Raw genomic sequence first — 16,359 nt, forward strand, 5'->3', positions numbered from 1 at the left:
ACCAGGAGCTGGGTCGAGTAGGGGGTGAGAAAGGGGCGGATTCTCCGTATGTTGTATAGGAAGAACCTGCAAGACCGGGTCACCGCCGCAATGTTCTCGGAAAGGGACAGTCTGCTGTCCATCACCACGCCGAGGTTCCTTGCACTGGGTGACGGCGTGAGTGTGGTATCCCCGAGGGAAATGGAGAGATCCAGTTGGGGAGAGGTATTAGCAGGGATGAATATCATTTCAGTTTTACCTGGGTTGAGCTTTAGATGGTGGTTGTCCATCCAGCTCTGGATGTCCCTCAGGCAAGCAGAGATACGGGCTGAAACCTGCGTATCAGACGGCGGGAACGAGACGAAGAGTTGGGTATCGTCCGCATAGCAGTGGTAGGATAGCCCATGTGCAGCGATCACAGGGCCAAGGGAGCGAGTGTAGAGAGAAAAGAGAAGCGGGCCAAGGACTGAGCCCTGGGGAACTCCTGTGGCGAGGGGCCGAGGTGTCGATACCGAACCAGCCCAGGCAACCTGGAAGGAGCGACCAGAGAGGTAGGACTCAATCCAGTCCAGAGCTGTGCCACAGATGCCCGTTGCTGACAGGGCAGACAGGAGGATGGAGTGATCCACAGTGTCGAAGGCAGCAGAGAGATCTAGAAGAATGAGGACAGAGGAGAGGGAGGCTGCTCGTGCGGCATGAAGTGACTCACTGACAGAGAGGAGCGCAGTCTCTGTCGAGTGGCCCGATCTGAAGCCAGACTGATGGGGGTCTAGCAGGTTGTTGTTAGAAAAAAAGGAAGAAAGTTGAGTAGAAGCGGCTCGTTCTATAGTTTTAGAAAGGAAAGGAAGAAGAGATACCGGGCGGTAGTTCTGGATGATGGAGGGATCCAGGGTAGGCTTTTTTAGCAGCGGAGTGATGTGGGCCCTCTTGGAGGATGCCGGAAAACAGCCGGAAGACAGGGAGGAGTTGACAAGGGAGGTGACAAATGGGAGAATGTCAGGTGTGATAGTTTGGAGAAGAGAAGAGGGGATAGGGTCAAGGGCACAGGTTGTAGGGCGGTGGCAGAGCAGGAGTTGAGAAACATCAGAGTCTGTAAGGGGGGAGAAAGTGGAAAAGGAAGGGATGGGCCTAGAGGGGGGGAAGGGCACAGTGAGGGGGGCGGCGGTTGTAAAGGATCTGCGGATGACTGCGACCTTCTCATCGAAGAAATCAGCAAAGTCATCAGCAGCGAAGGAGGACTGAGGAGGAGGAGGCGGTGCGTTGAGGAGAGAGGAGAAAATGGAGAAAAGTTTCCGGGGGTTAGAAGCAGAGGTCTGAATTTGCGTTTGATAGTATTTTGCTTTGGCGGCAGTGACATCGGAAGAGAATGCCGCCAGGAGAGACTGGTAAGTCATGAGGTCGGAAGCGTCTCTGGATTTCCCCCACTTCCTCTCCGCTGCGCGGAGGCTGGCCCTGGAGGTGCGGAGGGTGTCAGATATCCAAGGACTGGGAGGGGATGTGCGAGGTGGCTTTGAGACAGGGGGACAGAGAGAGTCAAAGGCGGAGGAGAGAGATGAAAGGAGGGTGGCAGATGCAGAGTCAGCGGGGAGTTTGGAGAAGGATTCGAGAGGGGGGAGTGAGGCGGTGACGGTGCTGGCAAAGGAAGAGGGTGAGAGGGAGCGGAGGTTACGGCGGGCTGAGGAAGTGTGGGAGGGAGGAGGGAGAGGAGGATGGGGAGGAAGAGGGAGGGAGAATGAGATGAAGTGGTGATCAGATGTATGCAGAGGGGTAACCGTGAAATCGGAGCATGAGCAGTTCCTTACAAAGACAAGGTCTAGGACATTGCCCGCCTTGTGGGTTGGAGGAGAGTGTTGCAGGGAGAGGCCGAAGGAGTGGATTAGCGGTAGGAAGGCAGCAGACTGGGAGGCTTCTAGGTGGATGTTGAAGTCTCCAAGGAGAATCAGTGGGGTGCCATCCTCAGGGAAGGAGCTGAGAAGGGTGTCTAGCTCATCAAGGAAGTTTCCCAGGGGCCCTGGAGGACGGTAGATAACTGCAATGAAAAGGTTAGTAGGGTAGGATACTGCAACAGAATGGAATTCAAAAGTGGATATGGACAGGTCAGAGAGGGGGAGAACAGAGAATTTCCACGAGGGGGAAATTAAAAGACCAGTACCACCGCCACGGCCGGAAGGCCGGGGAGTGTGCGAGAAGGAGAAGGAGGATGAGAGGGCAGCGGGAGTGGCGGTGTTGTCAGGTGTTGTCTCTCCCTCCCCCTCCCTCTCCCCTTCTCTCCCTCTCCCTCTCTATCTCTTTCTCCCTCCCTCCCTCTCCCCCAATCTCCCTCTCTTTTTCTCTCTCCCTCTCTATCTCTCTCTCTCCCTCTCTCTTGCTCTCTCCCTCCTCTCTCTCTCTCCCCCTCTCCCTCTCTATCTCTCTCTCCCTCCCTCCCTCTCCCCCAATCTCCCTCTTTTTCTCTCTCCCTCTCTATCTTTCTCTCTCCCTCTCTCTTGCTCTCTCTCCCTCCTCTCTCTCTCCCCCTCTCTCTCTCCTTCTCTCTCCCCCCTCCCTCTCCCTCTCTCTCTCCCCCTCCCTCTCTCTCCCTCTCTATCTCTCTCTCTCCCCCTCTCCCTCTCACTTGCTCTCTCTCTCTCTCCCTCTCCTTCTCTCTCTCTCCCCTCCTCCAGCCAGTCCCTGGGTCCCCCCTCCCTCTCTCCCCCCCTCTCTCAGCCTTCCTCTTGTCTAACACTGTGGAAAGAGAGGGGGACGGGGAGAAAGGAGAGAGGTTCAGGGTTCGTGTTTTGTTTCACTGGCGCGGGGATGCCAGCAGAGGGCGCTGTGTCACTCTTCACGCGTTCAAGGAGACAGAAGAGCAGAGAGCTTCCTGTGTCACACAGGTAAGCTCAAGGATATTATAATCCTGCTATCTGATTGGTTAATAGCAGTGAGAAAACAATACTTCTGATAACTATGACGCTTGTTTACAGGTCTATTTCAATTAGTACTACACACTATGGCAAAGCAGTCATTCAAGTCAAAATGAAAGACTGTTTTTAATTGGATTGTGTCTGTAATATTGATATTGTTTTAATGGGATTTCATCCTGTTTGCATCTGTGCTGCTCTGTGTCTGTGGTTTCATAAAAAAGGACTCCTGCAAAGGTGTATTTACTGGTTGTTTTACTATTCACTACAGTATACACTCTCAAATGGAGAGTCAACATATATTTTTTAAACGGTCAAACAGGCATTACAAAAACATAACTTGAAAGTGACAATACATGACAGTACTTTGACTTACACACTGAAGCCAGCAGACAGACATTCTTGTAATACAGGCAATTATACATAAGACAATCCAGTTCACAAGACATGGGTAAACTGTAGCATTAACATTGTTAAACCGCAACATTCCCTCTAGGGTCTTCCAGTGCACTTGTCCCTGGTTATGATTTGCACTTTATTGTACGTCGCTCTGGGTAAGAGCGTCTGCCAAATGCCCGTCGTGTAATGTGATGTAAATGTGCACTCCTACAGAGGCTTGCAGGTCTTGCGACACTTTCGTCCTCTGTGGACTCTCTCAGGCGCCTCTGGGGCTGTGCGTCGTCTCTCTGGACCTGCCGAAGCGCTGGTTCCGGGCAGGAAGGCGACACGGCCACGCACTGCACTACCCGCCCAGGCACAGGGACCGAACCCGGCCGCTCCGCCCACCTCGTCCAGCTCTACTACTCCTCCAGCGTGGCCTCGGGCCCCAGACGGGCGCCCCCTGGCTGCGCGGAGGAGCAACTGCAGCAGTCCCAGAGGAGGCTCCGGTACCTTGGGCCGCTGGCTGGCACTGGGGGAGACGATCAGTCTGGAGGGCAGCTGGGCCGTTCGGATCGGCAGGAAGAGGAGGAGCTACTACTGGATCCCAATGTACTGATTGGTTATCGGCGGGGACCGGTCCGTGCCGGTCGACCAATCGGGGTTTCTGTGAGCGTGCGGGCAAATTTCACCGGGGATTTTGTGGTCATCAGGTACGTTCGTCCCAGACCTGGGTTCAAATAGCATTTGTTTTGGATTGAAATACTTTTCTGTGCTCTATTGATCCTGCCTGGAGTATTCGGAGGCGCAGATGGGCGGGGTTTACACTTCTGGGATCATTTCATTTGTCCAAATACACCAGGCAAGCTTAGACAAATGCAGAAAAGTCTTTGACTTTAACAAATCCTAGTGAACCCAGGTCTGGTTCATCCGAGTGACACTTTAACACTCAGTTCAGCTTCTCCTCCATTGTGCAATGTCTCTTTAATCCAGACTCCGTGTGAGGAAGGGGTTGATGTCCTTGCTGGCCCAGCCGTCTGTGGCATCCGAGTTCTGGTCCACTTCGCTGGAAAGGACCCCAGGGTCCAGTCATGACATCATCTCTGTCATCTGCCTGAGAGACGCGCGCGGGCAGGGCCGCGGTGGCAGGTATGCAGCGCGCCCCTGTGAGGTCATCGGAGAGCCAGGTGTGATGACCGATGAGGGATGGGCGATTGGTGACATTACCTTTTGCACAGAAACCAGGGAGGAGTTCGACCAGTCAGGGAGTGCGTTGTTAACAGAACAATAGAGCAATGCGGATGGTGATTGGTGGATGCCCAGAGCCCGGCAGGGTGATGTCCTGACTTTGCTCCAGTGCCACGGGAGCAGTTCCGCATTTAAACCAGGGATCACAGATCTCCACCTGCCACTTAAAAACCAGAGGGGTGCCCCACCAATCATGGAGTTTGGAACTGCTGGTCGCCTGGACAGCCAAGTGCCTCTCGGTCATCAGAACAGTACTCTGATTGGTCGAGCTCCTCTCTGTCTTCGATGCATAAAATTGAAGACCACTACCCTACCCCTATTCTGATTTAAACAAAATCTGATGTCTGACCAATATAAGCAATTGATTGAGTTCATCAGAATGTTTTTTTAATCAGATACTATACTCTCTATCTGTTTCTCTTCTTTCTCTCTCTCTCTCTCTCTCTCTCTCTCTCTCAGCCCCTCTGTTCTTCATCAGCTCGCATGTTTCTCATTGGATGGTTTGGAGGGGAGCTTTAGGGTTGCCATGACAGTGGCCGTACACTGGTGGGTGGAGTATTCTGGCCGCAACAGCCCACTCCCGCCACACGGTGGAGTGGTGAGCACATTCTCCTTCACAGACCGGGAGATCGTAGGCATCGCCCCCATAACTGAGGTACTACCACCTGCTGTGACTACGACGACTGCTACTGCTACTACTGCTGCTACTGCTACTACTGCTAGTACTACTGCTACTACTGCTACTGCTACTACTGCTACTACTGCTACTGCTACTACTGCTTCTACTACTGCTACTGCTACTACTACTACTGCTGCTGCTGCTACTGTACTGCTAATACTGCTACTACTACTGCTATTGCTACTACTGTACTGCTACTGCTGCTACTACTACTGCTACTACTGCTACTACTATTACTACTACTACTGCTACTGCTACTACTACTGTACTGCTACTACTATTACTACTACTACTGCTACTACTGCTACTACTGCTACTACTGTACTGCTACTGCTACATAATAATACAAAACGTTTATATAGAAACCATATCAAAATCAGCAGTTAGTTCATCAGTTAAAGCATTTCTATTTCACCCTCACCTTGTCTCTTTGGTCTGAACTGGATAATGGCTCACTGCCATAAACTTGCTCTGAGGAACCAAGTTTTCACACAGAGCAGCACGATCATCAACACTGCCATCCTGAACAGCCAGCGCGTGTCAATTCCTGTCCTGGTCCTGGCTGTGGGTCCTGAGGGGAAGGTGTCTGACGTCACCGCCGCGGTCACCTGCCGTTCGGCTAACGAGGACATCGTCAAGGTAACTGTGCCGCAGTGTGAACTCACTGACGCTGACGGAGCGTCTTCACACTTGTCCCTGCATCCGATCTGCACTTCGTTGCGTGTCGCCCTGGATGAGAGCGTCTGCTAAATACCTTGTGATGTAATGTAATGTAATGACAGAATTCATCTCATTGGGTTTGAGGATACGCAGAGTTAGTAATGCTCGTCGTCTGATTGGTAGGTTTCCAGTGACTGCTCCACCCTCTTTGTGGACGGGAGCGAATCGGGGGTGGGCAGCGCTTCTGTGGGGGTGGAGTTCCGCCTGGGCAGGCTCGGGGGGGGGCAGTGCGTGTCCGTCTGGGTGCCCGCGCTGCCCCTCCGGGTGTCCCTCTCCGACCCCGTCCTGAGCCCCATCCAGGGCTGGAGCCTGCTGGCCCAGGGCCGGTGAGTCCCATCATCGCTCAGAAACAAACGGCTCCCAGCCCTCCCCAAGGGCATCTGAAGCAGGGGTGGGCAACTCCAGTCCTGGGTGTGTGCAGGATTATAGCAGGGGTGGGCAACTCCAGTCCTGGGTGTGTGCAGGATTATAGCAGGGGTGGGCAACGCCAGTCCTGGGTGTGTGCAGGATTATAGCAGGGGTGGGCAACTCCAGTCCTGGGTGTGTGCAGGATTATAGCAGGGGTGGGCAACTCCAGTCCTGGGTGTGTGCAGGATTATAGCAGGGGTGGGCAACTCCAGTCCTGGGTGTGTGCAGGATTATAGCAGGGGTGGGCAACTCCAGTCCTGGGTGTGTGCAGGATTATAGCAGGGGTGGGCAACTCCAGTCCTGGGTGTGTGCAGGATTATAGCAGGGGTGGGCAACTCCAGTCCTGGGTGTGTGCAGGATTATAGCAGGGGTGGGCAACTCCAGTCCTGGGTGTATGCAGGATTATAGCAGGGGTGGGCTGTCTACAAGACAGTAACTTTTATCAGCTTCTGTTTATATCGAAGAATGTGGCTAAACAGTTTTAGGTGAAGCAGTGTTACTCAACAGGGTAGGAAATTATTGATTGGAAATGTGCTCAATACTCAATGCTCACGGTCTCTGTGCTGCGAGACACAGGTGCACCCTGTGCTAAACGCTCATGGTCTCTGTGCTGCGAGACACAGGTGCACCCTGTGCTAAACGCTCACGGTCTCTGTGCTGCGAGACACAGGTGCACCCTGTGCTAAACGCTCATGGTCTCTGTGCTGCGGGACACAGGTGCTCCCTGTGCTAAACGCTCACGGTCTCTGTGCTGCGAGACACAGGTGCACCCTGTGCTAAACGCTCACGGTCTCTGTGCTGCGAGACACAGGTGCACCCTGTGCTAAACGCTCACGGTCTCTGTGCTGCGAGACACAGGTGCACCCTGTGCTAAACGCTCATGGTCTCTGTGCTGCGAGACACAGGTGCACCCTGTGCTAAACGCTCACGGTCTCTGTGCTGCGAGACACAGGTGCACCCTGTGCTAAACGCTCATGGTCTCTGTGCTGCGAGACACAGGTGCACCCTGTGCTAAACGCTCACGGTCTCTGTGCTGCGAGACACAGGTGCACCCTGTGCTAAACGCTCACGGTCTCTGTGCTGCGAGACACAGGTGCACCCTGTGCTAAACGCTCACGGTCTCTGTGCTGCGAGACACAGGTGCACCCTGTGCTAAACGCTCATGGTCTCTGTGCTGCGAGACACAGGTGCACCCTGTGCTAAACGCTCATGGTCTCTGTGCTGCGAGACACAGGTGCACCCTGTGCTAAACGCTCACGGTCTCTGTGCTGCGAGACACAGGTGCACCCTGTGCTAAACGCTCACGGTCTCTGTGCTGCGAGACACAGGTGCACCCTGTGCTAAACGCTCACGGTCTCTGTGCTGCGAGACACAGGTGCACCCTGTGCTAAACGCTCACGGTCTCTGTGCTGCGAGACACAGGTGCACCCTGTGCTAAACGCTCACGGTCTCTGTGCTGCGAGACACAGGTGCACCCTGTGCTAAACGCTCACGGTCTCTGTGCTGCGGGACACAGGTGCACCCTGTGCTAAACGCTCATGGTCTCTGTGCTGCGAGACACAGGTGCACCCTGTGCTAAACGCTCACGGTCTCTGTGCTGCGAGACACAGGTGCACCCTGTGCTAAACGCTCATGGTCTCTGTGCTGCGGGACACAGGTGCTCCCTGTGCTAAACGCTCACGGTCTCTGTGCTGCGGGACACAGGTGCTCCCTGTGCTAAACGCTCACGGTCTCTGTGCTGCGGGACACAGGTGCACCCTGTGCTAAACGCTCATGGTCTCTGTGCTGCGAGACACAGGTGCACCCTGTGCTAAACGCTCACGGTCTCTGTGCTGCGAGACACAGGTGCACCCTGTGCTAAACGCTCACGGTCTCTGTGCTGCGAGACACAGGTGCTCTCCCGTCTATCAGCGTTCTGCGGTCCAGGTCCTGGCGCAGTTCACTGCTCAGTCTGTGGAGACCGGCCAGCTCACCTACATGCTGGGTTCACCCGATTGGTTCATGGACGTGACTGAACTGGTCCGTGACTGGCTGAAGGTGGAGCACCCAATGGTGGCTGAGCTCGACGAGCGAACCTATCTGATTGGCTTACAGCCTGGAGTGACATCCCTGCAGGTGAGTGCAATACCTCAAAAGTTCTAACAGTCAATCTATCAGTCTGATGGTCTGTCTATGTCTGAATGCCTGTGGGTATACCGGTGTGTGCATGCGTGTGTGTGTGTGTGTGTGTGTGTGTGTGTGTGTGTGTGTGTGTGTGTGTGCATGTCTATATATGTGTATACTGTCACTGAGCACTTTATTACGAACACTATTTTGATCATTCTTTGTGGCATGGATTCCACAAATGGTAAATAAAGCATTTATAAAGTGCTTTTATCCAAAGTGCTTTACAATTGATGCTTCTCATTCATACACGCACTCAAATACCAATAGCGATTGGCTGCCATGCAAGGCACCGACCAGCTCATCAGGAGCAATTTGTTGGCTGCACATGCATGCTGCGAATCTCCTGTTCTACCACATCCCAAAAGTGTTCCAAAACTGGATTCAGATCCGATGACTGGGAAGGCCACTGAAGAACATCGAACTCATCGTTATGAAACCAGTTTGAGATGACTTTTGCTTTGTGACATGGTGCATTATCATGCTGGAAGTAGCCATTAGAAGATGGGTACATTGTGACCATGAAGGCCATCTGCCTGCAGAACTGCACTCACTGGATGGTTTTTTGTTTTTCGCTCCATTCTGAGTAAACTCTAGAGACTGTTGTGCATGAAAATCCCAGGAAATTAGCAGTTACAGAAATACTCAAACCAGCCCATCTGGCACCAACAATCATGGCATAGTCGGAATCACTGAGATCACATTTTTCCCACATTCACATTCAGTGAAGCTCCTGACTCGTATCTGCATGACTGTATGCACTGCACTGCTGCCACATGATTGGCTGATTAGATAATCACGTGAATAAATAGGTGTACAAGTGTTCCTAATAAAGTGCTCAGTAAATGCGTGTGTGTGTGTGTGTGTGTGCGTGTGTGTATGAGCGCGTGTGTGAGTGTGCGTGTGTGTGTGCGTGTGTGTATGAGCGCGTGTGTGAGTGTGTATGTGTGTGAGCGCATGTGAGTGTGTGTGTGTGTGTGAGAGTGAGTGAGTGAGTGAGTGAGTGAGTGAGTGAGTGAGTGAGTGAGTGTGTGTGTGTGTGTGTGAGCGCGTGAGTGTGTGTGTGTGTGAGCACGTGTGAGTGTGTGTGTGTGTGAGCACGTGTGAGTGTGTGTGTGTGTGAGCACGTGTGAGTGTGTGTGTGTGTGTGTGTGAGTGAGTGTGTGAGTGAGTGAGTGTGTGTATGTGTGTGAGTGTGTGTGTGTGTGTGTGTGAGTGTGCGTGTGTGTGTGTGAGCGCGTGTGTGAGTGTGTGTGTGAGCGCATGTGAGTGTGTGTGTGTGTGTGTGTGTGAGTGAGTGAGTGAGTGAGTGTGTGTGTGTGTGAGCGCGTAAGTGTGTGTGTGTGTGAGCGCGTGTGAGTGTGTGTGTGTGTGTGTGTGTGTGTGTGAGTGAGTGTGTGAGTGAGTGTGTGTGTGTGTGTGTGTGCGTGTGTGTGCGTATGTGTGCGTGTGTGTGTGTGTGTGAGCGCGTGTGCGTGAGCGTGTGTGCGCGTGTGCGCGTGTGCGTGACTGCGTGTGTGAGTGTGTGAGTGTGTGTGTGTGTGAGTGTGTGAGTGAGTGTGTGCGTGTGCGTGCGTGTGTGAGTGTGTGTGTGTGTGCGTGTGTGAGTGTGAGTGTGTGTGTGAGTGTGTGTGTGTGTGTGTGTGTGTGTGTGAGAGTGTGTGTGTGTGTGTGTGTGTGTGTGTGTGTGAGAGAGTGTGTATGTGTGTGTGTGTGTGCGTGCTTGTGGATTGAGACGGGTTTTCTGTCTCTTCCTGTCCCTCTGCCCCTCAGGTCATATCTAACCAATGGGACGGAGTCCTGGGTTCCTGTGATGTCACTGTGACTGCGGACCATGTGACACCCGGTGACCTATCAGTCCAGCTGGTGGGAGGACTGAGTCTGTCAGTCACTGCCAACCCGGCCCACCCCTCCATAGTCACGGCAACGGCTATGGCTCACAACATTCTGTACAGCTATGGGCAGGTTTGTGGGAGACCATGCCACAGATTCTTGATCTTACCAGACGGTCAACTCTTTCATCCCTCCATTCTCTCTGCAAGCACACATGGATTTTTGCTAGTGTCCTAAAGTGGTCTGAAACATATGCAGTAATGGCATTACATCGACTCTAACAGAGTGCAGGTGGGGACGTATGTTCTCTGTAGCTGCTGAGTGTGTGTGCTTGTGTGTGTGTGCATGCGTGTGTGCGCTACACTGCTGTGTGTGTGTGTTTGTGTCTTGTAGGAAGCATCCTTCAGCGTCTGGCTCCAGTTCAGCGATGAAACGGCCACGCTAGTCTCCGCCTTCGAGCCCGCCCCCTTCTCCCTGCAGCTGTCCTCATTGGCTGAGACTGTGGTTGCCGTGACGCCCGGGCCGACCCAGCGGGTGGTTGCCCAGGGCGATGGGGGCGGACCTTTGCTGAGGGCAGAGCTGCTGGTCTCCACCTGTCAGCCAATGTCTGACTCGGCTCAGAAGCAAGCAGCCAATGAGAGAGCAGGCATGGGAGGAAGGGGCGGGACTAAGACGCTAGCCAGGGGCTCTGGTTGGGTGAGAGTGAATGTGGACTGGGAGCTCCACCCTGAGGGCGGCGAGGAGCCCAGGTTCGAGGTGCTGGAAATGTCTGACCTGTCCGAGAGAGAGCTGTATGAACTGACCACTTCCTCTGGCCTGGACAGGGAGGAGGAGGAGGAGGATGAAGATGCCTATGGTGGCAGGAACCACAGCCTGAGGTAAAATATAAATACATCAAGATTTTTTCTTTCCATCCTTGTTGCAGAGCAATAATAGTCACCTCAAAAAGTATTGGAACAACGAGGCCAATTCCTTTGTTTTTGCACTACACTTAGTACATTTGGGGTTGAAATGACAACATAAACACGAGAGAAGAGTTCAGAATTTCAGCTTTTACAGTGGGAGCAATAATTATTTGATTCCCTGCTGATTTTGTAGGTTTGCCCACTTACAAAGAATGGAACTGTGTAGAATTTTAATCATAGGAACATTTTAACATTGAGAGACAGAATATCACAAAATAATCCACAATAACAACATCATATAAATTTTATATCATATTTTCACATGAAATAAGTATTTGATCCATAGAACAATAGGACTTAATACTTGGTGGAGAAACCTTTGTTGGCAAGCACAGAGGTCAGATGTTTGTAGTAGTTTTTCACCAGGTTTGCACAGATCTTGGGAGGGATTTTGGTCCACTCCTTTTTGCAGATCCTCTCCAAATCCTTAAGGTTCCGAGGCTGTCACTTGGCAACTCGAAGCTTCAGCTCCCTCCACAGATTTTCAATGGGATTTAGGTCTGGAGACTGGCTAGGCCACTCCAGGACCTTAATATGCTTCTTTTTGATCCACTCCTTTGTTGCCTTGACCGTATGTTTTGGGTCATTGTCATGTTGGAAGACCCATCCACGACCCATTTTCAGTGCTCTCACTGAGGGAAGGAGGTTGTCGCCCAAAATTTCCTGGTACATGGCCCCATTCATCCTCCCCTGGATACAGTGAAGTCGTCCTGTCCCCTTAGCTGAGAAACACCCCCAAAGCATAAGGTTTCCACCTCCATGCTTCACAGTGGGGATGGTGTTCTTGGGGTTGTACTCAGCATTTCTCTTCCTCCAAACATGGCGAGTTGAGTTGATGCCAAATAGCTCTATTTTGGTCTCATCTGACCACATCACCTTCTCCCAAGCCTCCTCTGGATCATCCAGGTGTTCTTTGCAAACTTCAGATGGGCCTGTACATGTGCCTTCTTCAGCAGAGGAACCTTGCGCAGCAGGATTTTAATCCTTCACGGTGTAGTGTGTTACTGATGGTTCTCTTCGTGACTGTGGTCCCAACTGCCTTCAGGTCATTAACAAGCTCCTCCTGTGTAGTACTGGGCTGATCCCTGACCTTTCTCATGATCATTGATATCCCACGAGGCGAGATCTTGCGTGGAGCCCCAGACCGAGGGAGATAAAGGCGCTATATAAATGCCAAACATTTACATTTACGTTTAGATTGGCGGTGACTTTGTGTTTCTTCCATTTTCTAATAATTGCTGTTGTTAACGTCTCACCAAGCTGCTTGCTTATTTTCTTGTAGCCCATCCCAGCCTTGTGCAGGTCTACAATTTTGTCCCTGATGTCCTTAGTCCTTTGTCTTGGCCATGGTGGAAACATTGGAATCTGATTGTGTGGACAGGTGTCTTTTATACAGCTATATAACGATGTAACAAGTTGACACAGGGGTTTTGGGTAATGAGTTGAGATTAGGAGTGCTTCTTAATGGAAAACTAACTGGTCTGTGGGAGCCAGAATTATTGCTGATTGGTAGGGGATCAAATACTTATTTAATCCAAAAATACGATAATACATTTATTAAATGTATATGATGTTGTTATTGTGGATTATTTTGTGATATTCTGTCTCTCAATATTAAAATGTACCTATGATTAAAATTCTACACAGTTCCATTCTTTGTAAGTGGGCAAACCTACAAAATCAGCAAGGGATCAAATAATTATTGCTCCCACTGTATTTCATGGTATTTACACCTAGATGTGTTAAACTACTTAGAACATAGAACCTTTGGTATCAGACCACCTCATTTTTAGGTGAGCAGAGAATATTTAAGTAAATATAACACTTAATATTTGGTAGCATATCCCTGTTTGCAATAGCTGCATCAAGCCTGCAACCGATTGACACCAAACTGTTGCATTCTTCTTTTGTGAAGTCTTTCCAGGCTTTTACTGCAGCCTCTTTCAGTTGTTTGTTTCGGGGGGTTTTCCCTTCAGTCTCCTCTTCAGGAGGTGACATGCATGCACAATTGATTTAAGGTCTGGTGATTGACTTGGACAGTCTAAAGCCTTCCACTTTTTCTACCTAATGAAGTCCTTTGTTGTGTTGGCAGTGTGTTTTGGGTTGTTGTATTCCCTCCCAATTAGTTTGGACACATTTCTCCGTAAGTTAGCAGACAGTATGTTTTTGGAGACTTCTGAATTCATCCTGCAGCTGCCATCATGAGTTACATCATCAATAAAGATTAGTGAGCCACTCCAGATGCAGCCATGCAGGCCCAAGCCATAACACTTCCTCCACCGTGCTTCACAGATGAGCTTGTATGTTTTGGACCATGAGCAGGTCCCTTCTTTCTCCACACTTTGGCCTTCCTGTCACTTTAGACCAGGTTAATCTTGGTCCCATCAGTCCATACTGGGGGCGACATGGCTCAGGCAGTAAGAGCAGTCATCTGGCAGTCGGAGGGTTGCCGGTTCGATCCCCCGCCTGGGCTGTGTTGATGTCTCCCTGAGCAAGACACCTAACCCCCAAATGCTCCTGACGAGCTGGTCGGTGCCTTACATGGCAGCCACTCGCCGTTGGTGTGTGAGTGTGAGTGTGTGTATGAATGGGTGAATGAGAAGCAACAATTGTACAGTGCTTTGGATAAAGGCGCTATATAAATGTCACAATTTACCATAAAACGTCAGTATATCCCTAGGGCACAATTGGCCACTAAATTTGGAGAAAAAACAAATGCAGCCTTCACAGGCAAAACCCAAGGCTAAAACCAAGAGCAGACAATCAGAACTATCAGTCACATGCTCACCTAAAAATTGGATGGTCTGATACAAAAGGGGTTATGTTCTAAGCTGTTGAACAAATCTAGATGAAAATACCCGGACATAAATGTACAATGTACTGTCATCTCATCTTTTGACCTCAAACTCGATTGTCTTCTGTGTTCAGCAAAAACAAAGGAATTGACCTTGCTGTTCCAATACTTTTGAAGGGGACTGTAAGCCATATCTAAGATATGCCCAAGATATTCTTTTTTTTAATACATAATCAAAATTACATCATCCTCTGTTCGTATGAACAGTTGTAATGTGGTAATCTCTCACTCTTGTGATGTGGTAAACTCTCACTCTTGTGATGTAGTAAATCTCTCACTCTTGTGATGTGGTAAACTCTCACTCTTGTGATGTAGTAAATCTCTCACTCTTGTGATGTGGTAAACTCTCACTCTTGTGATGTAGTAAATCTCTCACTCTTGTGATGTGGTAAACTCTCACTCTTGTGATGTGGTAAACTCTCACTCTTGTGATGTAGTAAACTCTCACTCTTGTGATGTAGTAAACTCTCACTCTTGTGATGTAGTAAATCTCTCACTCTTGTGATGTAGTAAATCTCTCACTCTTGTGATGTAGTAAATCTCTCACTCTTGTGATGTGGTAAACTCTCACTCTTGTGATGTAGTAAACTCTCACTCTTGTGATGTAGTAAATCTCTCACTCTTGTGATGTAGTAAATCTCTCACTCTTGTGATGTAGTAAATCTCTCACTCTTGTGATGTGGTAAACTCTCACTCTTGTGATGTGGTAAACTCACTCTTGTGATGTAGTGAATCTCTCACTCTTGTGATGTAGTAAACTCTCACTCTTGTGATGTAGTAAATCTCTCACTCTTGTGATGTAGTAAACTCTCACTCTTGTGATGTAGTAAATCTCTCACTCTTGTAATGTGGTAAACTCTCACTCTTGTGATGTAGTAAATCTCTCACTCTTGTGATGTAGTAAACTATCTCTCTTGTGATGTAGTAAACTCTCACTCTTGTGATGTAGTAAATCTCTCACTCTTGTGATGTAGTAAACTCTCACTCTTGTGATGTAGTAAATCTCTCACTCTTGTGATGTAGTAAATCTCTCACTCTTGGGATGTAGTAAACTCTCACTCTTGTGATGTAGTAAATCTCTCACTCTTGTGATGTAGTAAACTCTCACTCTTGTGATGTAGTAAACTCTCACTCTTGTGATGTGGTAAACTCTCACTCTTGTGATGTAGTAAACTCTCACTCTTGTGATGTAGTAAACTCTCACTCTTGTGATGTAGTAAAACTCTCATGTTCATTTCCCCCAGGAGCCCACTGGAGAGAGCAGTGCTGAGGCCTGGCCGTAATGGGGGAGGGGTGTTCTCCCCCCCCAGCAGAGAGGGGGGCGGCGGGGGGGACGGGGAGCTGCAGGTGGGGGCCGGGACCCTGCTCTCCCTCCTCTGCCTCTCCACACTCCTCTTCCTGGCAAACTTCCTCCCCTGCGCCCTGCGGGGGAGAGGGAGAAGGAAGGAGAGGGGGAGGGAGAGAGGGAGGGGGGCCCAGTGCCCAGAGGAGGATGGGTGGAGAGAGAAAGCAGGTGATGGTGAGGAAGGAGGAGAAGAAACGGAGGAGCGCATGAGGAGTGGACTTGGCTAGCGGACGACTGTCACCTGTCTGTCACACAGACTGTCTCTCTCACTGTTCCTGTGGCTCAGTACAACTACCCATGTCTCTCTGTGCCTTTAGACCATAAATCCTACACCCCCCCCAGATACACAACATTGGGATTTGTAGTCCTCAATAGGGAGGTAAAGTGGAAGTTTTCACATAGGGAACAACATTTCAGGTTTACTGCAAAGTGCTATGCTAGGGGATTTCATCATAGACGGCATTGTGTACCAAATGCAACAACAAAGATGACGTTATCTATTCTGGGATGGCCAGTGTCACGGGACGTACCAACACATTCACACACACAATTGCGCTTGACATTAGTTTCAGGTTGCCATCGATAGGCCACTGATTATAAATATATATCCAATTTGTAATCAAGTTTATAAGTTAGAATCATGCCAGTTGTCGGATTTTTTTAATCGCACGAGTCGGGACAATAAATGAACAGAGACACTATATTCCTTGTATAGTGTGCATAAACATATTGTCTTATTTGTTTTATGAATATTGTACAGCACTACGCTCCATAAATAAAGGTAACTTGACACACTGTCGGTGGCATCAGGATGGTCCCTATTGTGGGAATTTCGTCACTTTGAAAGGGAAAGTATCATGGGAGGCTGAGTTTAAGCCTACTGAAAA

The 16,359-nt window shown here is 50.1% G+C and overlaps 1 pseudogene; it reads left to right on the plus strand.

Moving 5' to 3' along the window:
- LOC133130440 (transmembrane protein 132C-like) overlaps positions 1-15,847 on the plus strand; it is a 19,557-nt pseudogene extending 3,710 nt beyond the window's left edge.
- The last annotated feature ends 512 nt before the right edge of the window (positions 15,848-16,359 follow it).

Source organism: Conger conger, chromosome 6, assembly GCF_963514075.1.
Source record: "Conger conger chromosome 6, fConCon1.1, whole genome shotgun sequence".
Taxonomy (NCBI): Eukaryota; Metazoa; Chordata; class Actinopteri; order Anguilliformes; family Congridae; genus Conger; species Conger conger.